This window comes from Lactuca sativa, chromosome 6 (assembly GCF_002870075.4).
Source record: "Lactuca sativa cultivar Salinas chromosome 6, Lsat_Salinas_v11, whole genome shotgun sequence".
Lineage (NCBI taxonomy): Eukaryota > Viridiplantae > Streptophyta > Magnoliopsida > Asterales > Asteraceae > Lactuca > Lactuca sativa.
In genome coordinates, this window is record NC_056628.2 from 184002050 (window position 1) to 184015110 (window position 13061).

A 13061-nucleotide genomic window follows, 5' to 3' on the forward strand; every position below is an offset into this window, starting at 1 on the left:
TTCCTTCATCACTCGACTCTTGAATCTCTTCAAGATCAATCTGCCTCCCACTGTCTCCTTGGCTTATAAGTTCTCTTTCTCGGAAAACCCCTCTCCTTGCAACGAAGACAACATTGTCACTCAGTCTATAGAAGAGATATCCAAAGGATTTCTTCAGCTAGCCGATGAAAATACATCGCTTACTACGAGGTTCGAGCTTGTCATGAGTTTCTCGTCTTACGAAAACTTCACAACCCCAAACCTTGATATGTGCCAACAAGGGAGCTTTCCCTGTCCACATCTCGTGAGGTGTTTTGGCAACCTTCTTTGTAGGGACTCGGTTAAGGATATGGGCGGTAGTCTCTAAGGCATACCCCCAAAATGAGATAGGTAGTGAAGCACGACTCATCATAGAACGAACCATGTCCAACAGGGTTCGATTGCGCCTTTCTGCCACACCATTTAACTGTGGTGTCCTAGGTGGCGTCAATTGTGAAACTATTCCACATTCCTTGAGATAGTCGTGGAATTCAAGAGTTAGGTACTCTCCTCCTCGATCGGATCGAAGCATCTTGATTTTCCTGCCTAATTGATTCTCCACTTCATTCTTGAACTCTTTGAACTTTTCAAACGTTTCAGACTTGTGCTTGATTAAGTAAATATACCCATATCTACCATAATCATTGGTGAAAGTCACGTAGAAGCGGTTTCCATCCTTTGTGGTGGATCTAAAGGGCCCACATACATCGGTATGTATGAGATCCAATAAACCCTCACCCCTCTCACAAGTTCCAGTGAAGGGTGATTTGGTCATCTTTCCAAGTAAACAAGATTCGCATGTGTCATCTTCCCTAAGGTCGAATGACTCCAACACTCCATCCTTTTGGAGTTGGGCTATGCGTTTCTTGTTGACATGTCCAAGACGACAATGCCACAAAGATGCTTTATCCATACTATTGGAAGAATCTATACACAACACATCATTTCCTAGGTTATCTACAACCATAACATTTTCATAAATTCCATTACAAGGCATTGCTTCAAAGTATAAAACACCATTTAGATAAGCATAAATAGAACCATTCATATTATTAAACGAATATCTAAATCCTTGTCTAAACAAACCATGAAATGAAATGATGTTTCTTGCCATATCTGGCGAGTAGCAACAATTGTTTAAATCTATTCCTAATCCATTACTAAGCACTAAAGAATATACTCCAATCTTGGTGACAAGCGACAATCTTCTATTTCCCATGATTAGATTTATTCTTCCTTGCTCCACATCTCTATCTCTTCTTAGTCCCTGCAAATCAGAACAAATGTGGTAACCACATCCTGTATCAAGAACCCAAGAAATATTATGAGATGAATTACTAGATTTAATTGTGTATATACGTGCAAAAGATGGCTTGATCTTTCCATCCTTGATGGCTTGCAGATATTTCGGGCAGCTTCTCTTCCAATGCCCTATCTTGTGGCAATGATGGCACTCTGCCTCCTTCGGGTTAGGGTTAGGCTTAGCGGGATTAACTTTGGTCCCACTAGAAGAGGAACCATCTTGGGACTTTTCCTTGCGGTGGCTCTTTGATGGAGCCTTCCTCTTTTTGCCCCTTCCCTGCCCTATAGCCAAAACAGGAGCAGCGGTTGGTGCGGGAGTTAGTGCAACAGACTTGTCCTTTAGGTTGCTCTCAGCAGTCATTAGGAGTCCTTGGAGTTTGCTTAGGGTGACCTCTTCCTTGTTCATATGGTAGGTCATCCTAAATTGGTTGTAGCATGAAGGCAAGGAATGAAGAACAATGTCGAAGGCCAAATCCTCCCCAAAGTTAACATTTAACTTGCGAAGGCAATCAACATATCGTTGCATCTTTTGCAAGTGCACAATCAACGATTCTCCATTTCCCATCTTAGCGGTGATCATGTTAGTGATGATCTCGTAGCGCTCTTGCCTCGTGCTTTGGTGGTACCTCTCCATCAAGTCTTGATCCATTTCATACGGATACATGTCCTCATAGGACTTTTGGAATTCTTGGTTCATAGTGGCTATCATGATGCAATGAACTTTCGTTGCATCACGTTCGTGTGTCTCAAAGACAGCCATCTCTTCGGGAGTAGCGATTTTCGGGTTGACCTTCTCGAGCTTTTCGTCGAGGACATACTCTTTGTCCTCGTAGCGTGAAATGGTGCGAATGTATCTTATCCATTCGCTAAAGTTCGTACCATTGAAGGTCACCTTTTGGAAAAGACTCATTAACGTGAATGAGTTAGCAGCAGCATTGTTTGCGTTCGACATCTACAAATATAAAGGACAAAGTTTGATTAGAATTTGGATCCCCAATTAAACACCCAAAATGAAAAATTAGGGCTAGGACCCAACAACATTCTTTACATATTAGAAAAGGGATGCCGTAATCCAATCATGCAAAATAATTTGGAGGTAAGTGAATGACGATTCACTAATTCTTCACCACGAAAATATAACCTTAAGTTTTATTGAGAATTCCTAGATTTTAGAGATTCATTGAACTCTTCAATGGCAAGTTTAAATCTCGATATGCCCCTCTAGTTTGTGACCGGGATACCGAGGATCACAAAGCGGGTGTGAATTACCACACACGAGAAGAGAGTGGATTACCACACAAAGAGGGTTGTAGGCGGTGGATGTGGATGAGGAACACGGAGACAGAGACATGGATTGAAAGGAGATATAAGAGAGTAAAATAGAGATACAAGAGGGGCGAGAAGAGAGTGGATTTTGTACTTTTATGTTCCACTCTTTCTCCCTACTTTCCTATTCTGATGATAAGCTCTGAAATCTTCTCTATTTTCTTAAGAACGTCGAAGAAGGAGAAGAAGTGAGCCTCAAGTTGTCGGCAGCGAATCGATTATGGAGAGCACATAACGTGTGAGTGAGTGTTCGGATGTTCTTAAAACAAAAACCCTAGCAATTAATAGTGTAATAAGAAACGCGCGTTTGAGTAAAAATTATAAAGTGACATCTGTAGACGATACAAACTTAAAATAAAAGCGCCTTCCGTGTTTGTAATTTTTTTATTGGACACTAATTTTAGGTCACTCACAAATGCGTGTCCTCTATCCTTCAAATTTTGCGAAACTGACATTATTTTTTAGGGCACGCACAAATGTGTGTCCTCTATCAGCGCGTGTCATTGTTTGTGCGTCATTAAAGGGCTGTTTTCTAGTAGTGAATATGACAAACAAATCGAACATCTCAAACTACACCCCTAAAAATGCGTATAAAAAAATGAAATTCCGTATTAAGCATTTGTGAGAAAAGCAAACATTTTAGTCTCAAAGTATGTGTTTCACTGTTGTCGAAAATATAAAGAACATCCAAATAGTGTTCATATGCAAAAGATACGGCCATTTTAAGAATAAAAAAACCAGTATAATATTGATTTTCTTAAAACCATTAAAATTGTTTCTATCCGTTACCGGACTTGCACAACTCAAATGGTAATTCCGAAAACATCTTTGGACTCAGGTCATATGCTATTATTTAATTTCATGCTTTTAATATTTTTGTAAAAATATTTATAAAAGTGGAAAAATCAGACGTTTTAATATTTATTAAACGTCAATCTTAAAACGTCATTTCAAGAAGATTAGTTTAACAGAATTCAACTCCTTCTGCATTTTTGGATTCACCACGACCTGAACATTAAGCAGGCACTTTTAGATAATTTAAATGAATCAATAAGGGGCTCGAGAATCGAGGTATACATCACGATAAATAAATATACAAAAAAATATAATCACAAGGCTAATACATATGTATATATATATGTTTGATGTCGTATGCGAATTCAAAAGATCCAAATTAGTTGTGTAATCATAATGTATAAATACGTTATATAATAAAAATTATATAACACTATATATATATATATATATATATATATATAATGTAAAATTTCCAAATACTAATTAATAATACATATGACAAATTTTGACATTTAATATGTATAAATCTTCACTTCTTTATATATCTCATAAACCTACGTAATATATGTGTCAATTTGTAATTTAACAAACAAAGTTTAACAAGTTAATAAATGTTATATTCCAAACATATGAGTGGAAATTTATATGTATCTGTATTATACAATTTATATAACAAATTCATGATGGGGAGAATTTCGTATATGTCCTTCATAAACAGCTAAATATCGTATTTACCAGGCCTAAACTCCATATATTGTATTTACCTTTCCAAATGTTTTTTAATATCATATATACCCAAATAAATTATTTTGATATTTTTTTAATTTATAACTGTTTTTCATAATAATAAATCATTATAATTAAAATACAGTTTGAATGGACAATATTAACCTTGTTACTTGCTAAGAGATAACGTTTTCCCCCATCTATCACAGAATCACGATCGAGCCAGCATTCCCTCCCTGATACTTCCGACCATTGCGGCGATTCTCTGCTTCCAATCGTTGCTTCCCATTTGTCGTGCAATCACAAACGTGTATCATTGTGTCCAAGGTATTCCCTCCAGACCCACCTCTATTTCTTCCTTTATTTATCAATGTTTTCCGATTGAAATCTATTGTTTCGGGTGTTGCGTTATTTCGAAATTTTGATTTTGATGGTGATATTCTTATAAAATCAAGAGAAATTTGTGTTTTTATGATTTCATCTTATTTGCGTATAGATTTGTAATTTGGTATTGAAATGGTCGCATGATTTAATTTAATTTTTACTGAAATTTGTCTTATGATGTAGATGCAATCTTTTAGTCGTTTTTGTGTGATTTATTGGAATCGATTCCATTATTGATCTGTGTCTGAAGCAACAGTAGTATGTTTGGGGTCATTCGGGATACCCTCCCTTCCCTGAAGATCACTGATCACACTCATAGTACGACATGATTGCATTGCCTTAACTTCAACTCTTAGGAAAATGTAAGTTTTCCGATTTCAAAATTCACCTTTATCTACTGTGTTTGATAATCTTGAATCTTCATATAATCAAAATGCAGTTCCAGTTGGGTGTACGCTGGATAACATAAACTTTGTGGGAAATAATCATACTACTGCAACTGCAACAGCTTCAGGTCGAGGGATCAAAAGGGAATGCAAGCAAAAGCTTCACATATCTTTAAACAACTTCTTGTGTCAAGATGATGCGGGCCTCATGAATTCCAACCACAACCACCCTGTGTTGGTCAACCAACTGACCTTAAACTATCTTATCACAACCAACTGACCTTAAACTATCTTATCAGGGAGGGAAGGCTCAATCTGCTCGATCGTTATTTTGTGATAGATGGGGGAAAATGTGATGTGTTAGCAAGTAACAAGGGAAATATTGTCCATTCAAATTGTATTTTAATTATAATGATTTAATATTATGAAAAACAGTTATAAATAAAAAAAATTTCCAAAATAATTCATTTGGGTATATATGATATTAAACTACATTGGGAAAGGAAAATATGATATTTGGAGTTTAAGCCGGGCAAATACAATATCTAGCTGTTTAGGAGGGCATATACGAAATTCTCCCTTATAAAAATATATTATAATTGTTAAGAAATGGTTTGGAAAAGTCTTAAGTATACATACATATAAAAATGGAAAACATGAATAATACATACCAAATCAAACAAATACTCACAAATACATACCAATGAAATCAAAACATCACACATAAAGTATAAATGTTATGTAAACATACAATCTCTTTGTAGCACAAGTAATCCAACCAAACAAAATCTCATCAAAATCATTTTCTTATAGCTTCTAAATCTTATTCAAGGTACACACAATCACCAATCACGTTTCCTTCTACTCTCCCACACTCTTTCTCTTCTCAAGTACATACATAATGGGAGTTTTTGACATTGCTTCAATTAACAACCAAATTGAAGTTAAAGTATTGACCAAGATTGAATATAAAAGAAGATACCAAGATTGAATATAAAAGATTGAACCAAATTAGAAAATTCGTATGAAGAAGTTACGAATTTTCTAAGTTTCGTAACAGTAGTAGAGGGCTAAAAACTCAAATTGAAGATCGGGCGTTATTTAGCTATCGTAACCTAAACGAAAGTTGAAGGTATCCACAATAGGAGTAAAATGATAAAAAGACAAACGAAAACCAACGTCGATTAAAGAAGCTATGAATTTTTAACGGACTTTAGCAGTCCCGGCCTATTAAAAACATATCATTAAAAATAAAGTCAAAACTAGCCGATGGAGTCTAAATGAAAGTTGTAGAGCATAATCTCACCTACGCGTGGATATAAAGAACACGAAAAACGGAGCCCATACGAGAAAGTTACGGAATTTAGAAGACGGAAGCCAGGATTACGCCCAGCGTAATGTAGGAGTACGGCCAGCGTACTCAGGTGCAGGGTCGAGTCCCTTCTGCTACAACTCTATGCCTAGCTAGACTCGAGTCGTAAGCCATAACGCAAAGTTATGCCTAGCGTAACCGAAGTACGCCCAGCGTACTCGCCTTTCCAGCACTATAAATAAAAGGCATGAGCTACGGGTTTTGGCACACCTTCTCAAACTCCCACTTACTCCCACATACTTTCAAGCACCAGAAGCTGTCCCGACGCCCTCGGTTTCCGCACCCGATCCCCCGACAAAGATTCTACGCTACCGAGATCCCCGAAGAGCTCGAAGACGCAGCTTTCCGAGGTTGAAGTTCTGCTCGACTCTAGCCCCACCCTCTTCAAACCAAACAAGTGAGTTCATACCCCTACCTTTCAAGTCTTTTCATGTTTTAGGGGGGAAATACAAGTACATTACAAGTAAACGTATCGTTTTATAAACATAAATGCAACATCCATCTTATTATTTATCGATACCAACATCTTACTTTACGTATAAAGTTTAGTATATCATCAAGTTATTTTCACCAAATGGAACACACTTTCTGGAAAACTATAATGGGTATAGTTAGCTAGTTATTCATACATTCTTACGTATACATCTTGAAAAACGAAATACTTTAAAAAAAATGAAGTAAAGTCTTTCTTATCATAAATCTATTTATACTAAGCGATGTGAGATATTCAAACTTCAACGTACTCTTATGTATGCATTTCAAGTCCTATATTATATACCATAATCTCTTGGAAGGAGAGCGTGATACTTGTGTATAGATCTATACGGGATTGACAACCCCGCACCTAAACTGTTAGCTACAGTTAGACCGGCAGGTCTGGGGTGACAAATGTCATAACACTACAACACCTGAAGAATGTTGTTACAGGCAGTCTGTGTCAATAGTATGGTTATAAGACACACGCGAAAGTATAAAAACAAGTTTGATTTACGAGATTCATATATGCATTCAGTTTCTACATTATTTTGAGCACAAAGTTTATCTTTATCATTCAAGTACGAAAAATACTAACGCACTCCAACTTTGGCAACTTTTCAAACTATTTATAGAAAATATTGGATTTTCTGAAAACCTCGTTCATCGATTTTCTACCAAAAAGACACCCTTTTCAATACAAAACACTTATGAACTCACCAACTTAATTGTTGACACTTTTTCGAAACCACTTGTATTTCTCAGGGAATCAGTAATACAAGTAACCACCAGCTTTTGAAGAAGGAACGCTAAGGACGTTTATTATTAAACATTTATATCATCATATTGTAATATTCTTTTGCAAATATGTATAACGCAACAATATACATTTTTATTATATATATGATGGTTGTGTTACTTTCGTTACAATATTCAATTGTTGTGATACTACGTGAAGTCATCCACCCCCGAATAATTGTGTAATCACAATGTATATATAAATTATATAACACTATATATATATATATATATATATATATATATATATATGTAAAATTTTCCAAATGCTAATTAATAATACATATGACAAATTTGGACATTTAATATGTATAAATCTTAAATTCTTTATATATCTCATAAACCTACGTATACATGTGTCAATTTGTAATTTAACAAACATAGTTTAACAAATTAATAAATGTTACATTCCAAACATATGAGTGGAAATTTATATGTATCTGTATTATACAATTTATATAACAAATTCTTGACATGGAGAATTTCATATATGACCTTCGTAAACAGCTAAATATCGTATTTACCGGGCCTAAACTCAAATTTTGGTGTTTACCCTTCATATTTTTTTTTTTAATATCATATATACCCAAATCAATTATTTTGATATTTTTTTTATTTATAACTGTTTTCATAATAATAAATCATTATAATTAAAATACAATTTGAATGGACAATATTAATCTTGTTACATGCTAAGAGATAATGTTTCCCCCCATTTATCACAGAATCACGATCGAGCCAGCCTTCCCTCCTTGATACTTCCGATCATTGCGACCATTCTCTACTTCTAATTAGTCGTTGGTCTCAATCGTTGCTTCCCCAGTTGTCGCGTAAACACACAAGTGTGTATCATTGTGTCCAAGGTATTCCCTCCAGATCCACCTCTAACTCTTCCTTTATTTATCAATGTTTTCCGATCGAAATCTATTGTTTCGGGTGTTGCGTTATTTCGAAAATTTGATTTTGATGGTGATATTCTAATAACATCAAGAGAAATTTGTGTTTTTATGATTTCATCTTATTTGCGTATAGATTTGTAATTTGGTATTGAAATAGTCGCATGATTTAGGTTAATTTTTATTGAATTTGCTGTTGTTATTCTTCCCCTTGTTCTTCGTTTCCAGCCAATAACACTTTTGCTTACTTGCAACAAAAAAGCACAACAGCTTCCCCTTTAATTTTCCTTCTTCTTTTCCTGTCAAACACCAAGAGAACAATCCTTTTCCCCCATCGATTTTCTGTCAAAAGCAAACCCAAGATATCTAACTTGTTTATTCCATAGATTCATGATAAAACAAACTTTTGTATTCATTTTTACCTATTGATTGATCGATCCCCCCCCCCCCCCCCATAAAAAAAATTAAAAAAAAAGATAAACCACGGGACTGCTGAAGTAGCCCCGTCAACATACCTGCGACCATCGATGGTAGCTCTCCTGCCTCTGTGCTTTTCCCCTTCTCAACAATGGATCGAAAAACACCGAACACTTCCTCCTTCTTCGGTCTGGTGACTCACCGGAGGTCGACATTTCCCCTCCTCGCTGACTGATTTGCCCCATCGGACCTTCCCTCTTTCGCACCTCAAGGCCAGACGAGGATGAAGGCAGCCTCGCTGCTTCTCCCCCATCTTCTTTCTTGGCCTCGTCAAACCCCGGAGATGAACTGTCACGCGGTCGATCGACGAAGTCACGCCTCCAAGCCTTCGTATTATCCCCTCTCGCCGTGTTCGACCATTGCTTTCTTTTCCGTTCCTTCTCCATTGCCCCTTCAGTCTGATGAAGGCGACATGTATTCTGTGACACCTCACACCAAAGGTTAGGACGTGTACTGGTACAAAGGAATAAAGTCATTGAATATGCATCCAAACAACTCAAGCCAAACTGTAACAACGTGATTTTAAAAACAAAATTTTCATTTTTCAACAACCAAAATTTTCATATAATAAACATTCTCGAAAGTGTTCCACAATTGTTATCAATTCAAAACATATCCAAAGATTTCCCACGGTCCTCGCTAGTACCTGAAACACAACACAACAACTGTAAGCATAAATGCTTAGTGAGTTCCCCAAAATACCACATACAGCACATACGCCTTTCCAGCCATAACTCTGTGGAACCTTCCGGTCCAAGTGTTTCAGGGGACTTCCGTCCCGAATCCCGGTAGACCTTCCGGTCCTACCCGTATCGACCTTCTGGTCCGTAACCTCTTGACCTTCCGGTCCATATCATCTTGACCTTCCTGTCCTCATCATACATAGCATACATAACGCATACATATCACATATCCACATATAACACATATATCATATCATACAAGACCTTCCGGTCACAAATAAGTACCCTTCCAGGTATAGTATAGTGAGAAGACTCACCTCGGATATCTCGGGTAGTATCTCGCTCGCTTATACACTCATCTAGCCTCAGCCTAAAACATAACAATCATCACAAATAATAGTAGATCTCCAGGTGAGACTAGACTCCCATATGTCCTCTAAGAAGGCTAAAAGATCATTTTACCCTTCAAACAGTCCACTAGTCCAAATGTCGACCAAACCCTAAAAGTCATGAAATTTAAGGGTCAAACTTTGACCAGACTCGGCGAGTGCACCAATGTGACTCGGCGAGTCCATGCATGTCCTTCATAATCATGGCACTCACTTGACTCACTGAGTCAATCCCCCACTCTTCAACTCGACACTGATCGTGAATCGTGGGGCAACCCGTCCTAACTCATCGAGTCCGACTCTTGACTCGGCGAGTTCAATCGTGAACGCAAGTCCCATAAATCCCCTCTAACTCACCGAGTCATTCCCTCAACTCAGCGAGTCATGAACTTTGTGATCCTCGGGGAAACCCTCTCCTACTTGTCGAGTCTATTCCTGGACTCGGCGAGTTCATGCCATTCAAAACTCAAGAGACTTCTTGAGGTCAGATCTGTTCCTCTAATTCTTAGATCTAACCTCCCCTAGCTCAACAATCACGTAAAGTCTCTATCTTGATGCACATGCAATGTCTAAATGACCATATATGATGATTTAGCCCCAAATACTTCAACCCAAGGTCCTAATCTTCATTGCTCTTCATAAAGCTTAATGAGTAAGGCTCCCTGGACCTCTATGGATACAGATCTAAAGCGTCATCACCATATGGATCCAGATCTAAAGCCTCATCGCCATAAGGGACTATTTGGACATCAACTCATCCCAACAAAAGGGCATAAGAAACCCTAAATCCATAACTACTTCATAAATCAAAAGATGGATCGAAATGGTACCTCAAATGAGATTATCTTAGCCTCAAATCCACAGAGTAGCAACCTTCTTTGCTTCCTCTTGGCTAGAACCTCCTTCTTCTTGCTAAACAACACCACAAAGGTCAAGAATGGCTTCCTTTCTCTATCAAAACGTTCACACACTCTAGGGTTTCTCTCTATGAACTGGTAGCCGCAAATGGAGGCCATAAGGGCCTTTAAATAGGTCCCAAACCCGAGAAATTAGGGTTTCTTCTGTCAACTCTGACTCGGCGAGTCGCTCCCCTGACTCGTCGAGTCCCCTCCTTAACCATGTCATCCAGCCACGACCAGACTCGACGAGTCTAAGCACCAACTCGTCGAGTCACCTCACATAATTAAAGGAATATAACATAAATCAATATACCTCGAAAACTGGATGTTACAATTCTCCCCCACTAGAACCAGACTTCGCCCACGAAGTCTCATGCTGCGAACAACTCCGGATGTTGCTCCCGCATCTCCGACTCCGGCTCCCAGGTCAGCTCGGACCCTTTCCGATGTTGACACTGGACCTGCACCAGGGGCACTTCCTTGTTCCTCATTATCTTGATCTTCTGATCCAAGATTGTGATCGGCTTCTCAGCATAATTCAGACTCGCGTCCATCTGGATATCCGCTAATGGTACTACTGCCGACTCGTCGGCTATACACTTCCTCAGTTGCAACACGTGGAAGGGAACATGAATCTGGTCCAACTCCGCAGGTAGCTCCAAACGGTATGATACTCTGCCCACCCTTGCGATCACCTTCAACGACCCAATATACCGAGGCCCCAGCTAACCCCTCTTCCTGAATCGGATCACTCCTTTTCAAGGAGACACTTTCAGGAGTACAAGATCCCCGACCTGGAACTCGAGCTCGGATCGTAGCCTATCCTCATAACTCTTCTGGCAACTCTGAGCGGTCAACAACCTTTGTCTGACCCGTTGTATCTGTTCTGTTGTCTGAAGCACTATTTCCATACTACCCATCACACGTAGCCCTACCTCACCCCAACAAATGGGAGTCCGACACCTCCTCCCATACAACAGCTCAAAGGGTGGCATACCAATGTTCGAGTGATGACTGTTGTTATAGGAAAACTCAGCCAAGGAAAAATACGTGTCCCAACTTCCTCCGAAGTCCAATACACATGCTCGAACCATGTCCTCGAGCGTCTGAATCGTCCGCTCACTCTGTCCGTCCGTCTGTGGGTGGTATGGGGTACTAAAATGCAGCCTATTACCCAATTCCTCGTGAAACTTCTTCCAGAATCTGGAATTAAAAATGCACATCACGGTCTGAAATAAGCGAGATTGGTACTCCATGCCGCGATACCACCTCCCTCACATACAATTCTGCCAGCCTCTTAGCAGAAGAACTCTCACTGATAGCAAGAAAGTGAGCACTCTTCGTCAACCTGTCCACGATCACCCAAATTGCATCGACACCTCTTGCAGTCCTTGGCAATTTGGTGATGAAATCCATGGTAGTTTGTTCCCACTTCAATTCGGGAATCTCCAAAGGCTCAAACTTACCATGTGGACGCTGGTGCTCGGCCTTAACCTTACGACAGGTCAAGCACCTCTCCACGAACCTTGCGGCGTCTCTCTTCATACAGGGCCACCAATATTCCCTTTTTAGGTCCAAAAACATATTAGTGGCCCTGGGATGGATCGAGAACCTCGATCTATGTGCCTCCTCCATCAAGATGGTACGCGTTCCGCCCACAAACGGTTCCCAAATCCGTCCTTGAAAGGTCATAAGTCCTCGACTATCGGTAACGAATTCCAATACCTGCCCGATCACCCGATCCCTTTTGCGGTTCTCCGATCTCATGGCCTCTGCCTGGGCACCTCGAATGGTGTCCAACACCGGATTCATCACTGTCAATCTCATGCAAACGTCTCATATCGGGGTGCTTTCCGCCCTACGGCTCAAGGCATCGGCTACAACATTAGCCTTGCCTGGGTGGTACATGATCTCACAATCATAATCCTTTACCACATCTAACCATCTCCTCTGGCGCATATTCAGGTTGGGATGATCCATCAAGTACTTCAAACTCTTGTGGTCCGTGTATATGGTACAACGATCCCATCCCGGTCGTGGACAGGATACCTCGTCTCATGAGGCTTCAGCTGCCTCGAGGCATACGCTATCATATGCCCCCTCTGCATAAGCACTGATCCCATCCTGGATATC